General features: G+C 40.3%; 1 protein-coding gene across 2 annotated transcripts in view; it reads right to left on the bottom strand.

Moving 5' to 3' along the window:
* LIFR (LIF receptor subunit alpha) overlaps positions 1 to 24,816 on the bottom strand; it is a 152,001-nt gene that overhangs the window by 121,870 nt on the left and 5,315 nt on the right. The window contains exon 1 of one of the 2 annotated variants that reach the window (XM_070743424.1): positions 23,008 to 23,100. The exons of the other annotated variant lie outside the window; for it this stretch is intronic. The gene's annotated coding sequence lies outside the window, so the exon portion shown is untranslated. Of the gene's footprint in view, positions 1 to 23,007; positions 23,101 to 24,816 lie in introns of those variants that run through there. 2 annotated transcript variants of the gene reach the window in all.

Here is a 24,816-nt window from a genome sequence, read left to right as displayed (position 1 = left end):
TAAGCTCCTTAAAACCCACCTCTGTCGTCAGGCATGGGGGAATTGAGATATTCCTTTTCCCCCTAGGCCTATACAATTTATGCATGGTATGTTTGTGTGTATGTTTGGTTTTTAATAAGGGGTTTTAATCATTTTAAATATTAGATTTGTCATACGCTGTTTTATTATTGTTGTTAACCGCCCCGAGTCTGTGGAGAGGGGCGGCATACAAATCTAATAAATAAATAAGTAAGTAAGTAGGTAGGTAGGTAGGTAAGTAAGTAAGTAAGTAAGTAAATAAATAAATAAATAAATAAATAAATAAATAATTTATGTGCACTGAGAGCATATGCACCAAGACAAATTCCTTGTGTGTCCAATCAAATAAAATTCTGTTCAGAACATGTTCTATTCTATTCTATTCTATTCTATCTTATCCTATTCTATTCTTTGGAAAAATATATCTGTCCCTGTGGTCAAAGGATGTATTTTAATACTGTTAAGGAAAAATGTGTTTATCTTATCCCCAAGAGAATAATTTTAAGGGCCAAACCACCTGCTTTATAGAACACCCATCTTATTGTTTACTTATGAATGCAACAAATGTTTGCTTGAAGCTCACCTATCAGGAACACCTGCAAAGAGCAGACCGACATTTCAAACCTGCTGTCATCAACTTCCCCTTAATGTGCTAATCCTCTAAACCTCAGAAATACAATGTTGTTTTAAAGGATTTTGTTATCTGTATCATTTTGTTATCTGTATCATCTTGGAATAATCACATGTAAACCTAAAAGCCAGATTTTCTGTAGAGATGCTGCAAAGTATATATGTCGACAACAGGTCAACCATAATTAGGATTCAAATAAATTGTTGAATAAAATGCTTAACCCTGCTGTTCTGTTCGGGTCGTATGCGACCCGAAGCCAAGTTTGAGTCCCTGTAAAAAATTTTCCCTGCATATCTGAAACTTGAAATTTCATGACTTTTCATCATTTCAGGGGTTCTCTCTATAAGAATTTTTTTTGGGGGGTGGGGGGCTTAGTTTTTGCTGGGCAAAAAAAGTTACAAATCTTCTGTTCCCGGGTCACCCTGACCCGGACCGAAAACTCTTCATTTGCAGTGCTTATGTTTGGTCTTTTTGAAAGCTTTTTTCACTTGGAAAGTAGTCTGAACATTTCTGCACACAATGATATGAAAATTGAAATGAAAAAAGTAAATCTTATTGGTTTATTTTGCGGATATAATGCATGCCCCCCCCCCCCGTTTTTGTGAATTTTTTTTCAATTTATGGATAGTTTTGCTTGCAAAATGCATTCTATTTTACTAAAGTTGGTGTGGGATTGGTAGCTTGAACATTTCTGAATATAAGAAAAATATAAAGAAACTGAAAAAAAATGATTCTTATTGGTTTTTTAATATCAGAAATAAGGCCTCCCCCCCCCCCTCGGCTGCTTGCAACCATTTTCACTTTTTATTTTTTTATGCTCCAAATCCGAAATATTCTTTAAAATCTTAGGCATTCATTTACTCAATTTAACAATGCTGATCATCAAAAAATATTTTTGGGGTGGTGGCTAATTGTTTTCTGGGCAAAAAAAAATCATAACTTCGAGTCTGTTTCTGTTCGTATATGACCGGACCAAAAATAATTTTTTTAGGTACTTGAATTTGATCTTTTTGAAAACCTTTTCAACTGGAAAACTAGTTTGAACATTTATGAACATAATGATATGAAAATTGAACTGGAAAAATTGAGACTTATATTTTTATTTTGATCAAAAAGCCCCTCCCCCCATCCTTTTTAAATTTTGTGTCAATTTCTATTTTTTAAGGCTACAAATCCCTAAGGAATTTTCCCCCAAAAGGTTTGATATACTAAATTGAACATTTCTGAATATAAGAAAAATATAAATGAACTGAAAAAAATGGTTCTTATTGGTTTATTTTTGCCACAAAAGGGCCACCCCCCACCCCCCGGCCTTGCTATGTGCCATTATTGTCACTGTTTATACATATTTGTCTAGAAATATTTGGAATATCCTTTTGAAAATCAACCACATTGTAGCCAGAGAACTAATTTTATGAAACAAATCCATTTTACTAAAAAAAAGTATGTAAGTTTGAAATTAACAGCATAATTTTTATATAAATTGAAATAATTGAACACGGGGGGAGGCATACATTTATGTGCAAAATAAACCAATATGCATCAATTTTTCCAGTTCAATTTTCATATCATTATGTTCAGAAATGTTCAAGCTACCAATCCCACACCAACCTTAGTAAAATAGAATGTATTTTGCTAGCAAAACTATCCATAAAGTGAAGACTATTTTAAAAAAAGGGGGGGGCGTGCATTTCATCAACAAAATAAACCAATATGCATCAATTTTTCCAGTTCAATTTTCATATCATTATGTTCAGAAATGTTCAAGCTACCAATCCCATACCAACTTTAGTAAAATAGAATGTATTTTGCAGGCATAATTATCAATAAACCTAAAGAAAATTCACAAAAACGGGGGGGGGGGCATATTTATGTGCAAAATAAACTAATAAGGATTAATTTCTTCAGTTCAATTTTCATATCATTGTGTGCAGAAATGTTCAGACTACTTTCCAAGTGAAAAAAGTATTCAAATTGACCAAACATAAGCACTGCAAATGAAGAGTTTTCGGTCCGGGTCAGGGTGACCCGGGAACAGAAGATTTGTTACTTTTCTTAAACAGAACAGGAGGGTTTTTAAAGGAGCTATGGAATATTTTTTGGGGGGTGGGGGGGTGGGCTCTGATTGTGTATAATTTTATTCAGCATGTGAACTATGCAAAAAATTCCAGTTTAGGAGAAAATGGCTGAAGACTGCCAAATTTCTGATCGGTTCAGACATTTGTTTATTTCTACGGTCCAGCTCCATAATGCGTATAAACACACATTCTAAAAGAAAAAAAAGAAATATATTAAAGAAAAAGCTCAGAGCTATACTAGCAATTTCAAACAACAAGTACCTTCCTTCCTTTTGCTTTAATCAGAAACGTGAGGTAAAAAAATATTTTCAAACACACCTCTCAATTGGGTAACCTAAAATTCTCACCCAAAAGTTGGTTATTTAGTTAAACTTTCCATTATCTTCAACCAACATGGGACAATTAATAAACGGAGAAGATGTAAGGATGAGGAACACTATTTTAGCAATGTTTTTAAAAGAGTCAATAAAAGTTTAGAGAACTTTGCCTGAGGTGTGCTGATAAGAGAGAACAAGGAGAGGTCAGTCCAGATGTCTATCTGCAATTGAATAAATCAATCAGTGAGGCAATAGCCTTCCTCACTACTGATATTTCAGCTGCATAAATGATATATCTTCTTGAAAGAAGCGGTAAGATAAGTTCTGTACATATCGCTAACACTTCATAGGCAACCTTCACCTTTTCTTAAACAATTTATCAATCCATTCAGAAGAGCTTCATTTGGAACTGTATCAAGAGTACAAGCCTGATATCATTGTCCTTAGCTGTTTTCCCCCAGCTTCCATTTATGTAAGAGATAGTGTTCTATTAATAATAATAATAATAATAATAATAATAATAATAATAATAATAATAATAATAATACAGTAATTAGATTTGTATGCCGTCCCTCCCTGAAGACTTGGAGTGGCTCACAACAGAAATACAAAATACAAATCCAATGATTAAAAAAGCAAAACAGTTAAAAACCCTTGATTAAAAACACTCATACAACCCAAACAAACCATACATAAAACAGAGCGGCCAAGGGAAATCCATTTCCCCATGCCTGGCAACAAAGATTGGTTTTTAGGAGTTTGCAAGTCTACTCTAGTTTACTCTAACAAATCTATTGAACGCATTCAAATTGATCCAACAGGAGGAATTTCGTGTTTATCCAGATACTGTACAACATTCTGGAATGTTTTGTCTGTCTTGACTGTAAATGCAGTTTGTTTTGGACAATTGCACCGCATTGCTCTGAAAGAGTAATGGTTCACAGCGTGGGAGTGCTCCTTGATCTTCAGCTCTGTGTGTGTGTGTGCGCGTGTGTGTGTCCGCTAGGAAATTCCTGGAAAGTTGAAGCTCACACAAATCAACCATCAATAGACATATAGAAATAAATACATGCACACACCATTCAAATGAGACAATTAAAAAACCCTAAGAAACAAAGAGAAAAACAGAACACATCCTTTCCAATATCCAACAACCTGATAAGCAGGGATTAACACCAGACAAACAAATCAAACAGAAAATAATACTACTTTAATCAAGAAACTACCGTGAAGAAAATCACATCCCCACTAACATTGCCAGGGAAAGTTATAGCAGAAAAATCATTACAGCCGAAGTGGCACAGTGGTTAGAGTGAAGTACTGCAGGCTACTTTTGCTGACTGCTGGCTGATTTCAATTTGGCAGATCGAATCTCACCAGGCTCGAGGTTGACTCAGCCTTCTATCCTTCCAAGGTCGGCAAAATGAGGACCCAGATTGTTGGGAGCAATATGCTGACTTCATAAACCGCTTAAAAAGGGCTCTAAAGCACTGCGAAGCGGTATATAAGTCTAAATGCTATTGTTATTAATTTATTTATTAGATTTCTACGCCGCCCTTCTCGAGGCGACTCAGGGTGGCGTACAACATTAAATGTAACAATATATACGAAATCTAATAACTATAAAATATGAACATTTGCTTAAACATTTTAGAGACCCTGTGTACACTCACACACATTCATCCAATCCAATCATATCTCGTATCGGCCAGAGACTATTATTGCTATTATCCATTCAGTCATGTCTGACTCTTGGAGATTCTATGGACCAGGTTCCTCTACACCAGCAGTCCCCAAACTATGGCCCGCGGGCCACATGCGGCCCAATGAGGCCATTTATCCGGCCCACCTGTGAGTGACAAGAGCACAGGGGAAAGAGAGAGAGAAAGAAAGAAAAAGGAAAGAGAAGGAGGGAAGGAGAAGTGGAGAGGAATGAAGGAGGGAAGGAAGGAAGGAGAAATGGAGGGAAAAAGGAAGGAAGGAAGGAAGGAAGGAAGGAAGGAAGGAAGGAAGGAAGGAAGGAATGAATGGAGGGACAGAGAAAGGAAGGACTGTTGGGGGGGTGTAATTTTTTAAAATCTTTCTCTCAACATACATTCAAACAACACGGTGTACCATCTAATTTTCCATGAATAAAATGCAGTATTTTGTTAGTAACTAATATCAATCATCAAAAAAGTTGCAAAAGTTTTTTTTTCTAATTTTGTCATCCAGTTACATTCATTTTCTTTTAATTAAATTTCCTCCTTAATGTTCCTTCAAAAAGTGCAACACCAATTATATTTCTAACTTATTAACCATTATGCCAAAGTGCTTCCTTCTTTCTTTCTTTATTTTTCATAAGCCAAGAAAACCTTGTATAGCCAATCAGATGTCAACAAAAGAAAATTAAAAACAAAACATAAACATATATGAATTTCAGACCTTCTCCCCCCTCTAAATAATACATTCCCATTTTGTTTTTTACTTTAAAACAAGGTATGTGCAGTGTGCATAGGAATTTGTTCATAGGTTTTTTTTATAGTCCGGCCCTCCAACAGTCCGAGGGACAGTGAACTGGCCCCCTGTGTAAAAAGTTTGGGGACCCCTGCTCTACACCCTCTGATCTTGCACTACTTCTTTGTCTTGTCCTATGCTCAAATTCATGAATCCATGCAAGCAGATGTTCCCAACTGATAATTTTCAGGACAGGCATTGTGTACCCAGCAGATCCACAGTCATAACTGCGGAGGTAATAAGATATGACTCATTTTGCTACAGCTAAACTGATTGTTGTGGCCAAATGAATTGCTCTTTAATGAGAACAATTTTTCTCCATTGTTGGTATAGTTCAACCTTGCCTCCTCTTAAGGTGATTTAGCAGCTATATCCACACTTCACTGTTTGATGATATACATAATTGCTATAGATTCCTTCCTGTTTTTATACTGTATTTTGCTATTCTCTAACTTGGCCAACATCTTTCAGAAAGGGTGTTGTAACCATTTCATCAGAGAACGTTTCCAAATGTAAAATAATGCACTTCGGGAAAAGGAATCCTCAATCTGAGTATTGTACTGGCAGTTCTGTGTTAGCAAAAACTTCAGAAGAGAAGGATTTTGGGGTAGTGATTTCTAACAGTCTCAAAATGGGTGAACAGTGAGGTCAGGCGGTAGGGAAAGCAAGTAGAATGTTTGGCTGCATAGCTAGAGGTAAAACAAGCAGGAAGAGGGAGATTGTGATCCCACTATATAGAGTACTGGTGAGACCACATTTGGAATACTGTGTTCAGTTCTGGAGACCTCACCTACAAAAAGATATTGATAAAATTGAACAAGTCCAAAGACGGGCTACAAAAAAGATCTTAAGCATAAAACTTATAAAGAAAGACTTAATGAACTCAATCTGTATAGTCTGGAGGACAGAAGGAAAAGGCGGGACATGATCGAAACATTTAAATATGTTAAAGGGTTAAATGAGTTTCAGGAGAGAAGTGTTTTTAATAGGAAAGTGAACACAAGAAAAAGGGGGCACAGTCTGAGGTTAGTTGGGGGAAAGATTAGAAGTAACGTGAGAAAATATTATTTTACTGAAAGAGTAGTAGATGCTTGAAACAAACTTCCAGAAGACATGGTTGGTAAATCCACAGTAACTGAATTTAAACATGCCTGGGATAAACATATATCCATCCTAAGATAAAATACAGGAAATAGTATAAGGGCAGACTAGATGGACCATGAGGTCTTTTTCTGCCGTCAATCTTCTATGTTTCTATCACACTGCTTTTAAACAGATTTACTAACACTTACAGTAGCTGAAAGGCAGAAAGTTAGGTAGCATTGGAAATGCAAAATAATCATTATTTAGTGTTATTTTCTTAATTCTGTATCCCTCTACAATACGTAAGTATCTTTTATAAGGAAGAGTGAAATCTTACACATATCTCCAGGTTTAGTGTTATTTTAAAAAGCTAACAAAAAAGCAGATAGAATAAGCCCAATAAAAAGTGTAAATTGCCACTTATGATGGTATAAGTGAACAAACTTTTCAAAACTCAATTACCTAATTTACATTTTTAGAAAACAGTCCCTTATTTTAGGGGGTGAGAAAAAAAAACTTCAAAATTTATTTAGTCTTATTGTAAATGATCAGTAGCCAAGGGCTCATAACATAAAATCAACCAATGAATATAAAAACCGTAACAGTGTGTGTGTGTGTGTGTGTGTGTGTGTGATTTTCATGGGTCCAGGTATGAAGGTCTTGGCATATTCGGGTTTCTTCCCGTGTGAATTTCAGAGATTTCTGGCAACGTTTCGACGAGGTCCCACTTGTCATCTTCAGGCTGGTGTTTTTATCCTTGTGCTAAGGCGAACTGACAGCTAGGCAACTGTGCTCACCTTAGCACAAGAACAAAAGCACCAGCCTGAAGATGAGAATAGGCGTTGATTGCTTACCTGAACGCCTCTTCTCGTACGGTGAGTGGGTACAGCAGTCACATGGGTTGCTCCTGTCCAATCCGGTGGGACTGAGCCTAGTATTAAAAAAGCCTGCTGGATCCGCCCCTTCCCCAGAATTCGCGAATCCGTAGACTAGGCTCAGTTGTGAAGCTCAAAGGTGTTCATCTCTCATGTGTTAGTAGAAAGGTAGAAAGAAGGTGATAGAGATGACAGACACCACACAAAGGGAGGGAGGTGACTGCTGTACCCACTCACCGTACGAGAAGAGGCGTTCAGGTAAGCAATCAACGCCTATTCTCCGTACTGAAGGAGTGGGTCCAGCAGTCACATGGGACATACCCAAGAGATAGGTCCCTAGGGCGGGGTTAGATTGCCCTTGTGAGAAATAACGGATTGGAGTACTCTTCTGCCGAAGGCAGCATCTGCTGAGGAGTACGTATCTATTTTGTAGTGTCTGATGAAGGAATTTGGCGAGGCCCAAGTGGCTGCTTTGCACACTTCTTCCAACGGAGCTTGAGTTGCCCAAGCGGCAGATGTGGCAGCACTTCTGGTAGAGTGCGCGGTGATATTCCATGGAATAGGAAGGGAGGCTGACTCATAAGCTTTTGCAATGGTGCCGCTGATCCCACGGCCAATTACAGATGATGATGCTTTGGCTCCCAGGGATCTGGGATGGTAGGTCACGACGAGTGCCTCAGACCTTCGAAAGGTCTTGTGCGTTGGATATAAATCTTAGCGCTCTTGTGAGATCCAGAGTGTGCCATCTAATTGCCAAGGGATGCTCTAGTTGGAGACAGAAAGAAGGAAAGACAATATCCTGGGATCTGTGGAACATGGAACTAACCTTGGGTAGAAAGGTGGGATCCAGTCGCAGAACCACTTTGTCCTGGTGGAACTGACAGAGGTCCTGTCTGATAGAAAGGGCTGCCAACTCAGAGATGCGTCGGGCGGATGAAATCGCCACCAGGAAATCTACCTTGAAATATAGGTACCTGAGGGACGCAGATTTCAGGGGTTCGTAGGGTGCCTGAGTAATGGAATATCGAACCCGTGGCAAGTCCCAGGAAGGGTATCTGTGGACCTTAGAGGGCCTGATGTTGGCCACTCCGCTGAGAAATTCTTGGACTTCCGGAAAGGAGCGGAGAGACTGCCTGCGAGGTCCCGCCAAGACAGAAGCGATAGCAGCTAATTGGCGACGGATGGAGCTGGTGGAGAGACCTTGGTGGAAAACCTACATTAGGAAGGCAATTATCCTGTGGATGGGAAGACACAGGGGAGATAAGCCCTCCTGAGAGCACCACTGGTGGAATTTGGACCACGTGCGGTCGTATATCCGGCTGGTAGACCTACTTCTAGATTTAAGGATGATTTCCACTGTGTCAGGATCGTATCCTCGCAGGTCTAGGTCTCTCCTGATAATAGCCAGGCAGTGAGGTGGAACCACTCCGGGTCTGGATGAAAAGAGGCTCCCTGCCGCAACATATCCTCCGAAACGGGGAGACGCCCGGGAGCCTGCGCGGACAGCTTCTGAAGATCCGCAAACCATGGCCTGCGGGGCCAATGGGGGGCGATTAGAATTACTTGGGCCTTCTCCAGAATAATTTTGTGGGTCACGTCTGGAAGAATTGGGATTGGAGGAAAGGCGTACAGTAGCCCTGGAGGCCAAGAGAACCTGGGAACATTGATCTCTTCCGCTCTCGGGGATGGAAACCTTGAGGAGAAGCGAGGGAGCTGGGCATTGACTTGACGCAAATAGATCCAGCACTGGATGGCCGAATCTGAGGCAGATTGGGTGGAACAGTGCGTGATGGAGACTCCACTCTCCTGGATCTATGGTCGCCCGCGAGAGCCAGTTCGCTTGGACATTGAGACTGCCCGAGATGTGGTCTGCTAGAAGCGACTGGAGATGTTCCTCCGCCCAAAGCCCTAATTTTAGGGCCTCCCTCATGAGAGACTTGGATCTTGTGCCTCCCTGTCTGCAGATGTGACTCCTTATGGCTAAGTAGTCGGTAAGAATCAGCACATGCTGGTTGGAGATGTGAGGTTTGAATAGTTTTAGGGCTAAAGACACTGCTCTGAGTTCTAGCCAATTGATGGGCCTGGAAGCTTCCTCTGGTGACCACGTGCCTTGGGCTATTAGGCCCTGGTCAGGGGCACCCCAGCCGGATAGGCTGGCATCTGTGGTGACCACAAACTGGGCCGGGCACCTGAAAGGAGATCCCTTGTTTAGGACTGGAGGAGTCCACCCCTTGAGGAATCTGCGAACTGTCGGAGGGATGGCGATGCGACGAGTGAGTTGCTGTGCCCCGATCTCTGGAATGGTAACAGAAGCCACTGTAGTTCCCTAGCATGGAGACGAGCCCAGGGAACGATGCCAACGCATGACACCATCTTCCCCAGCAGGGAAGATAGGGTGACAAAGGGGGCAGATTGCTGAGATAGAATGCGAGCAATGAGATCCAACATACTGTGTTTTCTCTCGGGAGAGAGAAAAACCTGGGATATTTCAGAGTTAAAGGTAGATCCCAGATGTAGAATAGAAGTAGTTGGGATAAGGTGGCTCTTTTTGAAGTTAATAGAAAAAAACCCTGGTTCTGAAGGACCGACATAGTGGAAGAGAGATCTGCAACCACTCCATCCCTAGAGTCTCCATGAACTAAAATGTCATCTAGATAACATAAAATAAGGAGGGGCGTGGCCCGGATATGAGCCGCCAAGAAACCCAAGAGCTTAGTAAAGACTCTGGGAGCCGATGAGGGCCCAAATGGCATGGCCGTATACTGGAAATGTTTGCCTTGAAGGTAAAACGTAAGAATTTCCTGTGGCCTGTGGTAATGGGGATATGTAGGTGGGCCTCTGTAAGATCCAGGGAAACCATGAAATCCCCAGGGTGCAGGGCGGCTAGGATGGAGGATAGGGAATGCATTTTAAATAACCTATACCTAATGAATAGGTTCAATTTTTTTAAGGTCTAGGATGGCTCTCCAGCCTCCAGAGGTCTTAGGAACCATGAAGAGGATGGAGTAAAAGCCTGAGCCTCTCAGGGGAGAGGGGACCGGTTGGAAAGCTCTAATAGCTAACAAATGGGAGATAGCTTCCTCCATTCGGAAACGAGATGAAGAAGAGCTTGCTTAGGGGGAGGAAATGAACTCTAAGTGAAGGCCCTGTTCTATAATGTCGATGACCCAGGGATCCTGACAAGAACAGTGCCAGGCAGAGGAAAAACCAAGCCAGGCGACCTCCAATAGGGAAGGATGGATACTCACCATCTGGACTTCTTGGAAGCTCTGGAAGAGGAGGATCCTCTCTGGTAACGGGAACCCCTGCCCCTAGAGATACTAGGTTGGGTTCGAAAACGAGGGGAATACTGACCTGGATTCCTTTGAAAGGCGAAGCCTTGAACCTAGGACTGTGGTTTAGGGGCCCTCTTGGTGGTAGGGCCCAAGACCCTTTTCTTATCCTTGGTCTCTGTAAGGAGAGGGTCCAGGAGATCTCCGAAAAGGAGATTGCGTTTCAGAGGACCCCTGGCAAGTTGCCACTTCTGTCTTACTCTCGCTTGCCAGGGACGGAGCCATAGAAGTCTTCTGGCCGTAGTGGAGGCCGCTATTGACCTGGCTGCAAACCTGGAAGATTGGAGAGTAGCATCCGCTATGTATTGGGCAGCTGCGAAGATTTTGTTGAAATCTTGTTGACCTCGAAGGTCATCTGGAGGCAAGTGTTGTTGGAGCTGGCGAAGCCACAAGAGTATAGCTCTGGAGAAGAAGGATGCTGCCGCTGCACTCTTAATGGCCCATGCGTCTGCGAAGAATCCTCTCTTGAGCATTTGCTCAAGGCGCTTGTCTTCAGGACGGAGGACCTCCTCTGCTTCACCAGGCATGGCAGCTGTCGAATGCAGGGTCTTAACCGGCTCATCTGGTTTAGGACAGGTGAGCAGCTCCTTGTAAGAGGAGGAGAGCTTGTACAACTTCTTGTCCTTAGAAGTGGGGGAGAAGCCAGAGGTAGGATGGACCCACTGCTTAAGCAGGGCGTCCCTAAATAGTTTGGGCATAGGAATTACCTCATTGTCTTCCTGTTCATCCATGAAATAAGGAAGATTTTTCTCCGGAGGGTCTGTGGAAGGAAAGGCCTGCTTTTCCTGTGCGGCTAGCCCCGTAGATGCCCTTGCCTTGAGAAGGAGAGATTTGAAGAGCTGCGATGGAAATATAGCAGCTGGGGCTGGTATCTTAATTTGAGATTCCTCATCTTCCGACAGACCTAGAAAGGGGACATCATCCTCCTCTGCATCCACGTCCTTTTCATCAGAGGAATCAAAATCCTCTGTGAGTGGGGCTCTGTAGGAAGAAGGAGAACCCACGGGACGGGAGGGGCGAGGTAGAGAATGAGACAAGGAAGGAACATTGAAAGCCGAGAGTTTAGCATCAATGGTTTTAGTCAAGACAGACAATATAGGCTGAAACTCCGGAGACAAGGTAGAAATATCAGCCGGAAAATTAGAGGGATCCCTGAAGGCCTGAGAAGGATCTGGCTGGGAGGAATCCTCAGTAATATCTGGCTCCTCTGGACCTAAGCCCCATAAGTTAAGTTGGGGTGGATTTAGGTTTGGCTCATCCAGAGAAAGCACAGGAACCCCAGAGAGAGGCAAGTTAGAAGCCCCCGGGGGGGTTGAATGCACTTGGGCCTGCACCTTTAAACGTGTGGCTGATTTATAATATATTTCTTGTAGGGCTAGGTCCCTTCTCTTCTCAGCCCTAGTGGTCTTAGCCAGGGAATGGGCCCCTGAAGAAGAGTAGGAAGAGGCCTGGGGGATATTAGATTCATCACTAGTAGGCCTAACCTCTTTGGGACCTTTATTTGTGCCTCTCTTGGGAAAAGAAGCCATAGTCTGAACAAATTACAGAAGACAAGGCTAGAGCCAAGAAATTAGGGGGGAGAAGGATTTTGTGAGCTTTCCCAAGAGGATAAGTGACCCTTCTCCTAGGCCCAGGAGCGGCTGCGACTTAGGGGCAATCTGGACGGAACCAGAGTTCGTGTCCCTAAATGCAGCGTGGCAGGCCTCACGAAACTTAAATTAAGAAGAAAAACCAAGGCACACTGGTTGGAGGCCACTTCCGTGGAGAATAGGCCTGAGGGACTCACAGCAACTCCAGGGTCAAGCGGCGGACTGAACGCACTAATGGCTGACCAAGCCGGGCAAAACCGAAAGTGCGAGTTACAGGGCACGAGAGCCTTCGCGCCAAATCAACCGCTCCGTATCTGTTACAAACGGAGGGGAAAACTAAGTCCGGGAGACGGTTAAGTCCCACACCGCGGGAGGTAAATAGCCCTTGATAATTTATGACTGTGGCTTGCCTCGGCAGGACCTCCAGACCGTGGGAATATGTAAAATTCCGAGCCGGCCCCAGCACAGCACAGAGGGAAAAGACCGGGAATTGGCTGTGCCGCTACTCCTCCCCCAACTCGAAGCCCTGTAGGGCTGAGAAAAAAACCACTGCCGGCAAGCTAAAATAATGGAAATTTCTTACTGTTTTTGAAGAAAAGAGTCGAAGGGAAGGTGTTTGAGAGAGAACGAGCTATCACACGACCGTGAAGGATCACGGACTGAGCGAATTCTGGGGAAGGGGCGGATCCAGCAGGCTTTTTTAATACTAGGCTCAGTCCCACCGGATTGGACAGGAGCAACCCATGTGACTGCTGGACCCACTCCTTCAGTACGGAGAAGTGGGACCTCATCGAAATGTCGCCAGGATTCTCCGAACCTTACACAGGAAGAAAGCTAAATATGCCAAGACATACCTATATACATGTACAAGTACATATACATATACAAACTTTTGAAAAAAATAAAAAAACACACGCCTTAAACATGATCTAAGTATTGCCCACAAGATCATATGTCGCAATGTCCTGCCTGTCAAAGACTACTTCAGCTTCAACCACAACAACACAAGAGCACACAACAGATTCAACCTTAACATTAACCGCTCCAAACTAGACTGTAAAAAATATGACTTTAGTAATCGGGTTGTTGAAGCGTGGAACTCATTACCGGATTCTGTAGTATCATCCCCTAACCCCCAACATTTTACCCTTAGACTATCCAAGGTTGACCTCTCCAGATTCCTAAGAGGTCAGTAAGGGGCGTACATAAGCGCACTAGAGTGCCTTCCGTCCCCTGTCCTATAGTCTCTCCTATATCTCGTAATTTCTTCTCTACTATATCCTCTGTATCCTCTGTGTATTATTGTGTATTGGACAAAATAAATAAATAAATAAATAAATAAAATATTTTAAAACCAAAAAAAATAGGTAAAGGAAAATGCTTCAGATCTTAATAGCAGTTACAAGTTCATTGATATCTTGCCTTCTCTAAAATTACAACAAAATTTCCTTTCCTTTTTGCCATTGTTTTCTACCCTCTCTAATCAGCAATGCATTCTGATGCCAACAAAGATGTATGGAAAATTCTAACTCTGCTACATCTAATGGTGGTTCAGATTCCTGCAGCCAAGATCCAGTAGCAATCTGCCAAAGTGCTCACCCCACCCCCACCAACCCCCCCCCAAACAACTAGAGGTGCTGCTCATCCCTCAGAGTAACTGGTGTCCAACCTCCAGGCCACCAGAACAGGCCTGCTCTCTCACAACTAGTTCTTTAAACAACAACTAATGTTGGACTGTGTGACCTCTTCTAAATGTTTGCCTTGGGGCCCAGACAGATTTACATCCACCCTGCTAAAATCAATCAACTTTCCCAGCTGCCGATTAGAGCCCACAGGGTTGACCTTCTCCAGGTCCCATCGGCTAAACAATGTCGACTAGCAGGGGCCTGTGGGAGAGCCTTCTCTGTGGTGGCTCCGGCTCTCTGGAACCAGCTTCCCCCTGGAAATCTATACCACTCCCACACTCTTGGCTTTCTGGAAAGACCTAAAATCCTAGAGTCATTGAGCAGTAGCATCTAGCTCCGACCTAGAAGTGATGAATGCTTTATAGGGGAGTTAAATTGTTTTATATTGGGTTTTTTTTTTAGTTTTAATATTTATTGAGTTTTTTAGTTATAAACAAACCACATATAAACAAGATATACAAAACTACATGAAATACAAACAGATAAAGTAACCACTTTTGCAATTATTTCATTTCCAAATATATTTACACTTCACAATATTACTTCTAGCTTTACACATATATACGTACATACATATATCCATACTTCTCTATCCTACATCTATATTATTTACTATTTTCATTACATTTGTTGATCACATTTTAACACTTTTTCCCCTGTTTATTTAAGTTGTTGGTATTATCTCTTCTAATTTCTAGCCACTTGTAAAAGTTTTCCTATATGGTAAAAAAAATCTCTTGTTTGTTTTGCAATTCATAAGTAAGCCTGGTCATTTCAGCACAATCCATTATTTTATTAATTATCATGTTATCTGAAGGGAGATTTTGATCTTTCCAGTTTTGAACATATGCCAATCTCACAGCAGTTAACATATGTTTTAAATTTTGTTGTGCACCGCCCAGAGTTCAACAGGAGTTGAGCAGATTATAAATGGAGCAACTTAATTAAATTAAATTAAATGTCTGGATATGCTACATTCGATTTTGACTCATTACCTAGTAGTAAGTGTCATTCAGCTCAGAATAACTATCGTACTATTAAATAACTATCATTATTTGATAGTATGATAGTATTATGAAAGGAATCCAAGTCAGGAATCATCTGCAGAGAGTCACCTTTATTTTGTATCCATTGAGTACATTAATAGACAATTACATGCATAGTTTATTGCAAATATATCATTTGGTGTTTAACAAACATACAGGACACACATACAGCCTGGGAGAAACCCCTCTCAGCAGTAGCGACGGCAAAAGAGATCTCGGAGTCTTGGTGGATAATCGACTAAACATGAGCCAATAATGTGCAGCAGCAGCCAAAAAAGCCAGTACAATCCTAAGATGCATCAAGAGGGGAATACACTCCAAGACCAGGGAAGTCTTAATACCACTCTACTACGCCCTGGTCAGACCACACCTGTAGTTCAGTTCTGGTCACCACACTTCAAAAAAGACATTGAAACTCTGGAGAAGGTGCAGAAAAGAGCAACCAAAATGATCAGGGGTCTAGAAACCAAGACTTACGAAGAGAGACTGCGGGAACTGGGCATGGATAGCCTAGAGAAAAGGAGGGCCAGAGCGGACATGATAGCAGTCTACAGGTATACGAGGGGTTGCCACAGAGAGGAGGGGATCACTTTATTCTCCAGGGCACCGGAGGGCCGGACGAGGAACAACGTCTGGAAGCTGACCAAGGAGAGATTCAACCTGGAAATAAGGAAGAACTTCCTGACGGTCAGAACGATCAACCAGTGGAACAACCTACCAGCGGACGTTGTGAACTCCAATACTCTGGACATTTTTAAGAGGAAATTGGACTGCCATTTGGCTGGGATGTTATAGGGTTCCTGCTTAGGCAGGGGGGTGGAGTTGATGACCCGCATAGTCCCTTCCAACTCTAACAATCAATCAATCAATCAATCAATCAATCAATAAATAAATAAATAAATAAATAGGGAATGATAGGACAGGAGGAATTTATTTATTAATACTGAAGGGCTACTTCTACTCAAGATGGAGGGCCCTGTTAATAAGTTGAGCTATTTTTAAACAAGATGAATAATCACCTACGTGCTGCTTCCCACTGACTTTTGTCATTATTCCAAACTTGGCAACAGAGGAAGATAAAGCACCCTTCCAGGGGAAAACACTGCATTCAGTATTCACACCACTGCATTATTACGCCCCTCCTCTCCAAAATACTCCCAAAATACCATGGCACTGGCTTGGAAAGGAAAAATTCCCAGGCTCCTCAAGACAAAAGTACTCATTATCATGTTCCCCCTATCCTGCAGCTGAGGTTTTACCCACAGTCCTCAGAGATTGGCAAAAATTGACCTTCACTACAGTTATTCACTTAAACAAAAAGATAGGCAAGATGCAGTAGAAGTGGCTTTTGTGTAAAATGTTTAAAATAAATCACGTGTGGTTAGAAAGCAGGCATGCTTGTTCCATAGTTGCCAATACTTCCTTTTTCTTAAAACGCACCACCTATATCTTAATTTGGATATCAATGTTTTCTCCTCTCCACTCCCCCCAAGTTATTTATAATCCAACTATTAACAGCAGCCAACTTTCTGCCTGCTAGGGGGTGAAAATATGTTATACAATGAGGCTGTAGTTCCATGCTAAGGAGAATTAGCAGAGTGATTCTAGTAAAATAAATTGCACTTTCCGATAATAGTAATCCCAATAAGGGGCAAACTTTGAGAATGAAAGAACTTAAGAGAATTAGATAGGTGCCTTCTTTTGAACAGGATGCAATTCTAATATCATTTACTTTGGAAAACATTTCTCCTGAATGTACTTTATACCAGAGTTTCTCCTCTTTAGTGAGTATAAGAGTGTAGAGACTTTAATTCCCAAAATTCTCCAGCTAACATGCAGCCCCGTCTTAAAGCTAAGGTTGAGAAATGTTGTTTTGCACTGCAATTTGTAGGATGTGATTGCACTGAAAGTAAAGCTACCAGATCTGGTCTAAAAAACAAATACAGAAAACCACTAGACAGTAGTAGAGAGAGAAACAAACAACCATGGTTTTTTTTTTTAACCTCAGCAGTTTAGTTCCCATGAACACTAATATATGGTTAAATTAAGAAAAATCATTTATTTACTTACTTACCTACTTACTTACTTACTTACTTACTTACTTACTTACTTACTTAATTTGACATCTATGCCACCCAATCCCGAAGGACTCAGAGTGGCTCACAACAATATAAAATTACAATAACAATAAAATGATAAAATGATTGATTAACATGTTATTTAACCAGGTTTATTTTTGATCCAGTATACAGTATTAGTCTTTTTCGCTTCCTCCAGCCAGCAGGAAATCCACCCCAGGCTATTACCAAGAGCTAAAATATGGAGTTCTACTCTACCAGTTTCTAAACATAATTTAAACATGCGCGTCCATGCTTATTCTCAACATGGTCTGTTCTCAATTCTTCTGTCTCGCAAGTGATAAATTGCTTCTGTCCCACAATCCCAAACAAGATCAATAATGTTGCTAAAGACTTTGGTCCTGAACCAATTCCCCAAAGCTATCAACTCAAAACTTGGTCCCACTGGGTGGGTTCACAGAGTACTCTGAAACAAAACCTTACCCAGCTTAAACTCATGTTTAATTTATAGTGTGTGTATATATATATTTAAAAAAATAAAGGAAACACATTAGACTAATGTAAACACATTAGAGTAAGAGCGATCACATTAAGCCACTACAAAAATCAAGTGCTCTGATAGTTTAGGTACATAATGAAGATTTTTTTAAGACAGGTATTTCACCTTTGACAATTACTGTGGTGTACAATGGTTGAGGAAACAGGCTATTAAATGGGAGACCATGAATTCTAATCCTACCTTGGACACACAGAAACATTAGGCCAGTGATGGTGAACCTTTTTTTCTCGGGTGCCGAAAGAGCATGGGTGCGTACTATCACGCATGCGCGAGTGCCCACACCCATAATCCAATGCCCAAGAAGGGCAAAAATAGCTTCCTCCACCCCCCAGAGGCGCTCAGGAGGCTGGAAATGGCCCAACTTCTGATGGGTCCAGTAGGCTCGTGTTTCGCCCTCCCCAAGGCTCCAAAGGCTTCCTTGGAGGAAGATAAAAATGCCCTCCGCCATCCCACTAGAGGCTGTCTGAAAGCCAAAAATGCCCTCCCGGAGGCTCTGTGTGAGCCAAAAATCAGCTTGCCGGCACACACATGCACGTTGGAGCTGAGCTAGGGCAACTGCTTGTGTGCCAGCAGATATGGCTCCACGTGTCACCTGTGTCAACCGTGTCATAGGGTCGCCATCACTGCCTTAGGCCATTTTTTTATTTAAATTTTAAGAAAGATCCAGTGGCAAACCTCTTCAAATCTTGGCAGAGAAACTGCAGATACTCAATCCAGGCAGTCAATCAGAAATCTTTCGGGATTGGGCAGCATAGAAGTCGAATTAATAATAAGTCAATACCTATTTAAAGGCGCACATATGAAATAACCTTTAATAATAGGAGAAGGACGGCATACAAGTCTAATAAATAATAACAACAACAATAATAATGATAATAATGATGATGATAATAATAATAATACCAAAAAAATTTGCATGAGCGGAAGCAAAAAACCACTGAAATCTACACGCCAGCATTCTAACGCGTGATTTTGCTTCCAACGCATACGCAGATGACGAATCTTGCGTGGGTGCGCGTTTGCAGGCGTCTCCATTTCTGCTACCACACTATAGTGTGGCCTGTACCAGTTGAGACCCACTACTGGTTTCCATATTAGGGCCAAGACAGTGTAAGCCGTGATTGCCCGTTGCTGAATTGAATCCTTGGACTAAATCATTTTTACCATTTCTGTTTCAATTATACTGTTTTGTCTTTGTTGGAAAGAACAAATGTTAATATTAACTGAAAAGGGTGCTTGAATCGCAGGCTGTCACGGCTGCACATTTCATTGGGCAGAGAACCAAATTCAGCATTTTCCAAACTACGCTAGCACACTCCAGATGTGCTAGCCATTTATTCCCAGATGAAATCCAGCACATTCCAAAGAACGCCAGCAACAGGAAACCTACAATTTAAAATCCAGTTGGAGCAAATCACTAAGGTTAGGCTTAATAGAAAAAACAAATCACACACCATCATCTCCCCCCCCAAAAAAATTCACCAAGTCATTCTGCAGCTGGTACAAATTGTAAATTCAATACAATTTATCTCCTTAGCACTAAAAGTATTATTTGCACTGTACAAATGAGTAAGGAGAATTAAAAGGTTCACGGAGAAGTCACTGGAAGGAAAGAAAATGCGGAATTCATTTTAAAAAAAGTATTTTGTTTGTGTATTTCTCTGCAAAAATGATGCGGCGTAGGTTTGTACAAAAAAGAATTGTGAGCAGCAGACTAACAATAGTGTACACAGAGGCCATGAGAAGGAATGAAATTGCCGGACTTATTAACCTTCCAGTACATTCCAATTCTTCTTTTTTCTTGGTTTTCTATTAAATATATTTCTTAGTGCTTAATAAATATTGTGTTGTCTGGTGTGAGACAACACGAAAAAAATTGCAGAAAAAACAACTGCTGCCAACCTGCCTTCCCTTGAGGACCTGTATACTGCATGAGTTGAAAAGAGGACTGTAAAAATATTTACTGACCCCTCACATCCTGGACATAAACTGTTTCAACTCCTACCCTCAAAACATCTCTACAGAGCACTGCACACCAAGACAACTAGACACAAGAACAGTTTTTCCCCCCGAAAGCCATCACTCTACTAAACAAATAATTCCCTCAACACTGTCAAACTATTTACTAAGTCTGCACTACTATTACTACTAGTTTTTTCTCATCACCCATTTCCTCCCACTTATGACTGTATGACTAATGTGTTGCTTGTATCCTTAAGATTTTTATTAATATTGTTTCTTCATTGCTTATTTGACCCCTATGACAATCGTTAAGGATTGTACCTCGAGATTCTTCACGAATGTATATTTTCTTTTATTTACACTGAGAGCATATGCACCAAAGACAAATTCCTTGTGTGTCCAATCAAGGCCAATAAAGAATAAAGAATTCTATTTAATTTGTTTAAGAATGCAAATTACATTCTTAATCTCCATCCTTTTTTTTCCAACCACTGGTAAAATAAATCCCATGTTTGATAATATTCCACATCCTCTTTCTGATTAATTTTCAATGTCAATCTATCCAGTACATTCCAATTCTACAGAGCACAAAAGAACATTAAAAATGCCAATGTGATACACATTATAAAAATCAATAGGCTAAATGGGAAAATGATTTAAAAACAAATACAAGAGCTATTCTTTCAAACAACTGGCGTTTTGGTCTACATTGTATGCTTTTATAAATTACCAGGCATATAAAAGTAGTGTTATAAGATCGATGTTGTGTAATTCACCAAATAAGATTTATAGCTAAAGGATGACTAAGCAGTGGCACATGCTTTGCAAAAGCTCTCAGGTTTAATCATCTGTTTGAGACTTTACCAGTTAATGTGAAAAATACTGAATTAAATAGATGATTGGCTTTGCCCAAAATAATTTGCTACATTTGCTAAGGGACATATGGATATCTTAGCAAGTCTGCAAGAAGCCAAGAGAAGATAGGATTTCCTGTAAAATTAAAAAGCAAAGCAAAGCAAAGCTGAGGAAATGTATGTTTAAAAGTCCCAGAATGTTTAAAACAAAGGGTGCAAACAAAGATTTTTCTCTTGAAAAATCATAAGGAACATCAACCAACATTATTGGAACTTTAGGATAATGAAGACACCAGGCACGATTAAAGGAAAGGGTGCAGCATCTGGAATATTTTTCCAGCTTTAATTTTCATTACTAGATATGCCTTTTAACATTCAGCTTTGTCCAGTGCTTCATAACGTTTTAGATCTGAATCCCTTCCACTTTGCTGCTATATTTTACAATTGTTGGAAGATTGGTACAACTGTGCTTTTAAAAAGGGAAATGTTAACCGTTTCTGTAAACTGCCGTCAAGAAGGCTGTATTAACAGCCCATAACAATATTAAGAGTCAAGTTTGACATTGAGACAACTTACATTTAAGATAATTCCTACAAATTCTATTAACATCTCTATTTGCTGAGAATTAGGATGGTGTTTGCAGTGTTGATATTTTCAATCTTGCATTCAGAGACAAAAGTGAAAAGATAGCTAAAAGTATACCAATGCAGATGAAGTTATAGAAAGTTATAGAAGTTATAGAAAGTTCTAAAGAAAAAAGGGGTGGAAATCAATAGTATTTGGGGGGGGGGGGATCTTCCCAAGACGGCATATTTTTAGTTTGCCTATTATTTCAGTAAAAAAAAAAAATGTTACTATTATCTTAATATATTCCACAATATATTAAATGAATTATATTGAATAGGATTCCGATAAGATTCAACAATAATCTTATCTGACATAATCCACTGCTCTGCATAGGAAAATCTGACTTAAACAAGCTCGTTAAAGAATACGAACCCCGAATCTCTCTAGCAAACAAACAAAAAAAGTAATATAAAATCATCAACCTTTTAATAAAAATATTTTCAGATGATAATAGAACGATTACATAAATAGGAATGGACCCTTTCCACCTCTATAGTGTGGCTATGAGGAATTTAATTTCAAACATTAATTTGAACAGAGTAGAATACAGTCCAATCTATTCTAGTCAATTGCTTATTTTCTGAGAACAAAGTTTGATTTAAAAAAAATTAGGAAATGTTTTTCATTGACAGTTTAGAAAAAAAATATTCAAAGTTTCATGCAGCATACACTGGTTTAAAAGGTCACAGTGGCCTCAATCCATATTTTCCTAACACAAAGCCAAAATGTTCAATTCACGACACATTTCTGAACGTTGCAGGCATTCTGACAAAATGGATGGCTAAGCATGGCCAGCCACAAAAAATATTCAATCTTTAGCCTTCTGTTCCTTAGTGCCTCAAGTTAGAAAGCTCAATTAGGATCAAGTAAAAATACTGAGATTAGACAATTTACAACTACGTCGCCTCTGATCTGATCTAAAGGTAGTTCATAAAATCATATACCAAAATGTCCTTCCTGTTAATGACTGCAGCAATACACCAGCACATAATAGATTTAAGCTAAATATTATTATTATTTATTAGATTTGTATGCCGCCCCTCAGAGACTAAATTGCTCTGAACTTGACTGCAGGAAATACGACTTCAGTAATAGAGTGATCAATGCCTGGAATGCACTACCTGATTCTGTGGTTTCATCCCCAAACACCAAAAACTTTAACCTTAGATTGTCTACAGTCGACCTCTCCCCATGTCTAAGATATCTGTAAGGGACATGTATAAGCGCACAACTGTGCCTATTGTCCTTTTTTATTGTTATCTTTTACTTATGTTTATACAAACTACTACTATCCTATACATGTTTGACAAAATAAATAAATGATAGATAGATAGATAGATGGATGGACAGATAGATTAAAAAAAATTAAAATGTTTTACAGTGCATAAGGGAAAAAGTATCACAAATACTTTCCCATAAATCCAGGTTTCCCAAGATTGTGCCATACATGCCCCCCCCCTCCGAAAAAGCTACAGCTACTTTAAGGAGCTTCCAATAAATGCTACTGATCCTTATTTTAGTATGTTTCCCCACTTATCAAATCTATTTTCTAAGCATCCCAACAGGGCCCAGGAGCATTGCCAGAAATTACAGCCAGTGCATGAATTACCCAACTTTTCCTTTTTAGTTTTAAAAAATTAAAGCACTTTAAAAGTCAAGTGGAGCAAACAACCTACCAGTAGCAACTACCAAGTAAAGTATCCATATGTATTATAGGACCAAGGATCGACTGCTGCCCTTTTTAGCAGGTCTGAAATCAAAGTTTTGTGGGAATTACCTTTTTGAATTTAAATGTTCCTGCAAATATGCTTCATCTTTCCAAGTTCCTCTTTGAATTCAGGCTCTGAGAGATCTTCTGTTCTTTAGGAACAAGGGAGACTTTGAAACAGTTCCCTTCTCTGGGCAGCTGTAACCAGCTCCTGTTGTGGTTTGTTTTTTCTCACCTGCTTCCAAGCAGACACTGAATAGTGTAACTCCAGTGCAAGCTTTTAAAAAATTACTGGCAGCTGTTTCACATTATAATTCTAATTAGAGTTGCAGTTAACTATCCAAGGCCAAGATGGAGTTCCTTTGCAGCTCTGGTTTTATATATATTTATAATGCAAATTACTTTGCAAATCAAAAAAAAAAAGTTGAGAAGACACCCAGGCTAGTTGTTTAGATATGTCAAAGAGAATCTTCTACACTTATTGCAGGTTAGTGAATTATTGATCAGAAGGTCATTCTAAAGTTAACCATTAGTTTATCTTGAAGCCAATTTCAAACAGTGGCTATTAAGCCTTGATTTTTTTTCCCCTTAAATGCAGGAACAAAGAGTGCACTGTGAGTTAATTTAAATTCTGGCCTCTATTGTGTAATAATAATGGTTTGCTTATTGTGCCTCTGGACTTAGCCTCTTATATGAACCTAACTGTTTTCTTCTGTAAACCACAGTTTACAATCCCAAAGGCATGAATTCAGCTAGTTGCAATCTACTCAATAAATCATGGGAAAAGGCTTGTCTCAAAGCATGATTAGGCATTCTGGTCGTTACAGCTTTGTCTTAGACATCTTTTTATCTTTGTACAGATCAGCAAGATGGGTGCAAAGTAAGGATTAGTTTTGATGCTGTGATCCGCCAGGATTTTCAGCGCCCTTTAAAAGTAACTAAATATATGTTTCTTTGAGAAAGAGATAGCCATTACAGCAGTGGTTCTCAACATTTCTAATGCCATGACCCCTTAACATAGTTCCTCATGTTGTGGTGACCCCCAACCATAAGTCTAGCACCAATTCTCCCAACAGAGTTTTAAGCTGATTGGCAGAAAGGTCAGAGGTACACTCCCACTGTAAACACCTGCTTGGTTAGATTGTAAAAATATGTTCCAAAGCACCAGAATAGAAGCTTTAGTTCTTAATTTGTTTTTTCCCGTGGTCTTAGGTGACCCCTGTGAAACGGTTGTTCGACCCCAAAGGGGTCCCAACCCCCAGGTTGAAATCCACTGCATTATATAATGCAGTGGTTAGAGTGCAGTACTACAAGCTACTTCTGCTGATCACGGGCTGCCAGATGTTTGGCAGATTGAATCTCAGTAAGCTCAAGGTTGACTCAGCCTTCCATCCTTCCAAGGTCAGTAAAGTGAGGACTCAGATTGTTGGGGGCAATATGCTTTATTCTCTCTGCTATTTAAACCTATAAAAGCCTCTGGCTAATGTGTGGTATGTTTGTGGTTTGATTCTGAATGGATGATTTTTAATGTTTTAGTCTTTTTAGAATGGTTTTAGATCAGTTATTTATATTAATTGGATTTCAGATGTGTTATTGTATATTGTGTTATGATATGTTGTGAGCTGCCCTGAGTCCATGGAGAGGGGCATAATACAAGTCCAATAGATAGATAGATAGGTAGATGGATGGATGGATGGATAGATGAAGAGAGAGAGAGAATGATAGACAGACAGACAGATAAAATGATAGAATGATAGAAAGATAGAAAGACAGATGGATGGATGGAGAGAGAGACAGAGAATGATAGAATGATAGATAGATAGATAGATAGGTAGGTAGGTAGGTAGGTAGGTAGAGAGAGAGAGAGAGAGACAGACA

The sequence above is a fragment of the Erythrolamprus reginae genome, chromosome 2 (assembly GCF_031021105.1).
Source record: "Erythrolamprus reginae isolate rEryReg1 chromosome 2, rEryReg1.hap1, whole genome shotgun sequence".
NCBI classification, from domain to species: Eukaryota; Metazoa; Chordata; class Lepidosauria; order Squamata; family Dipsadidae; genus Erythrolamprus; species Erythrolamprus reginae.
Note: the sequence above shows the minus strand (reverse complement) of the source record. Positions and strands in the feature narration are given on the sequence as shown.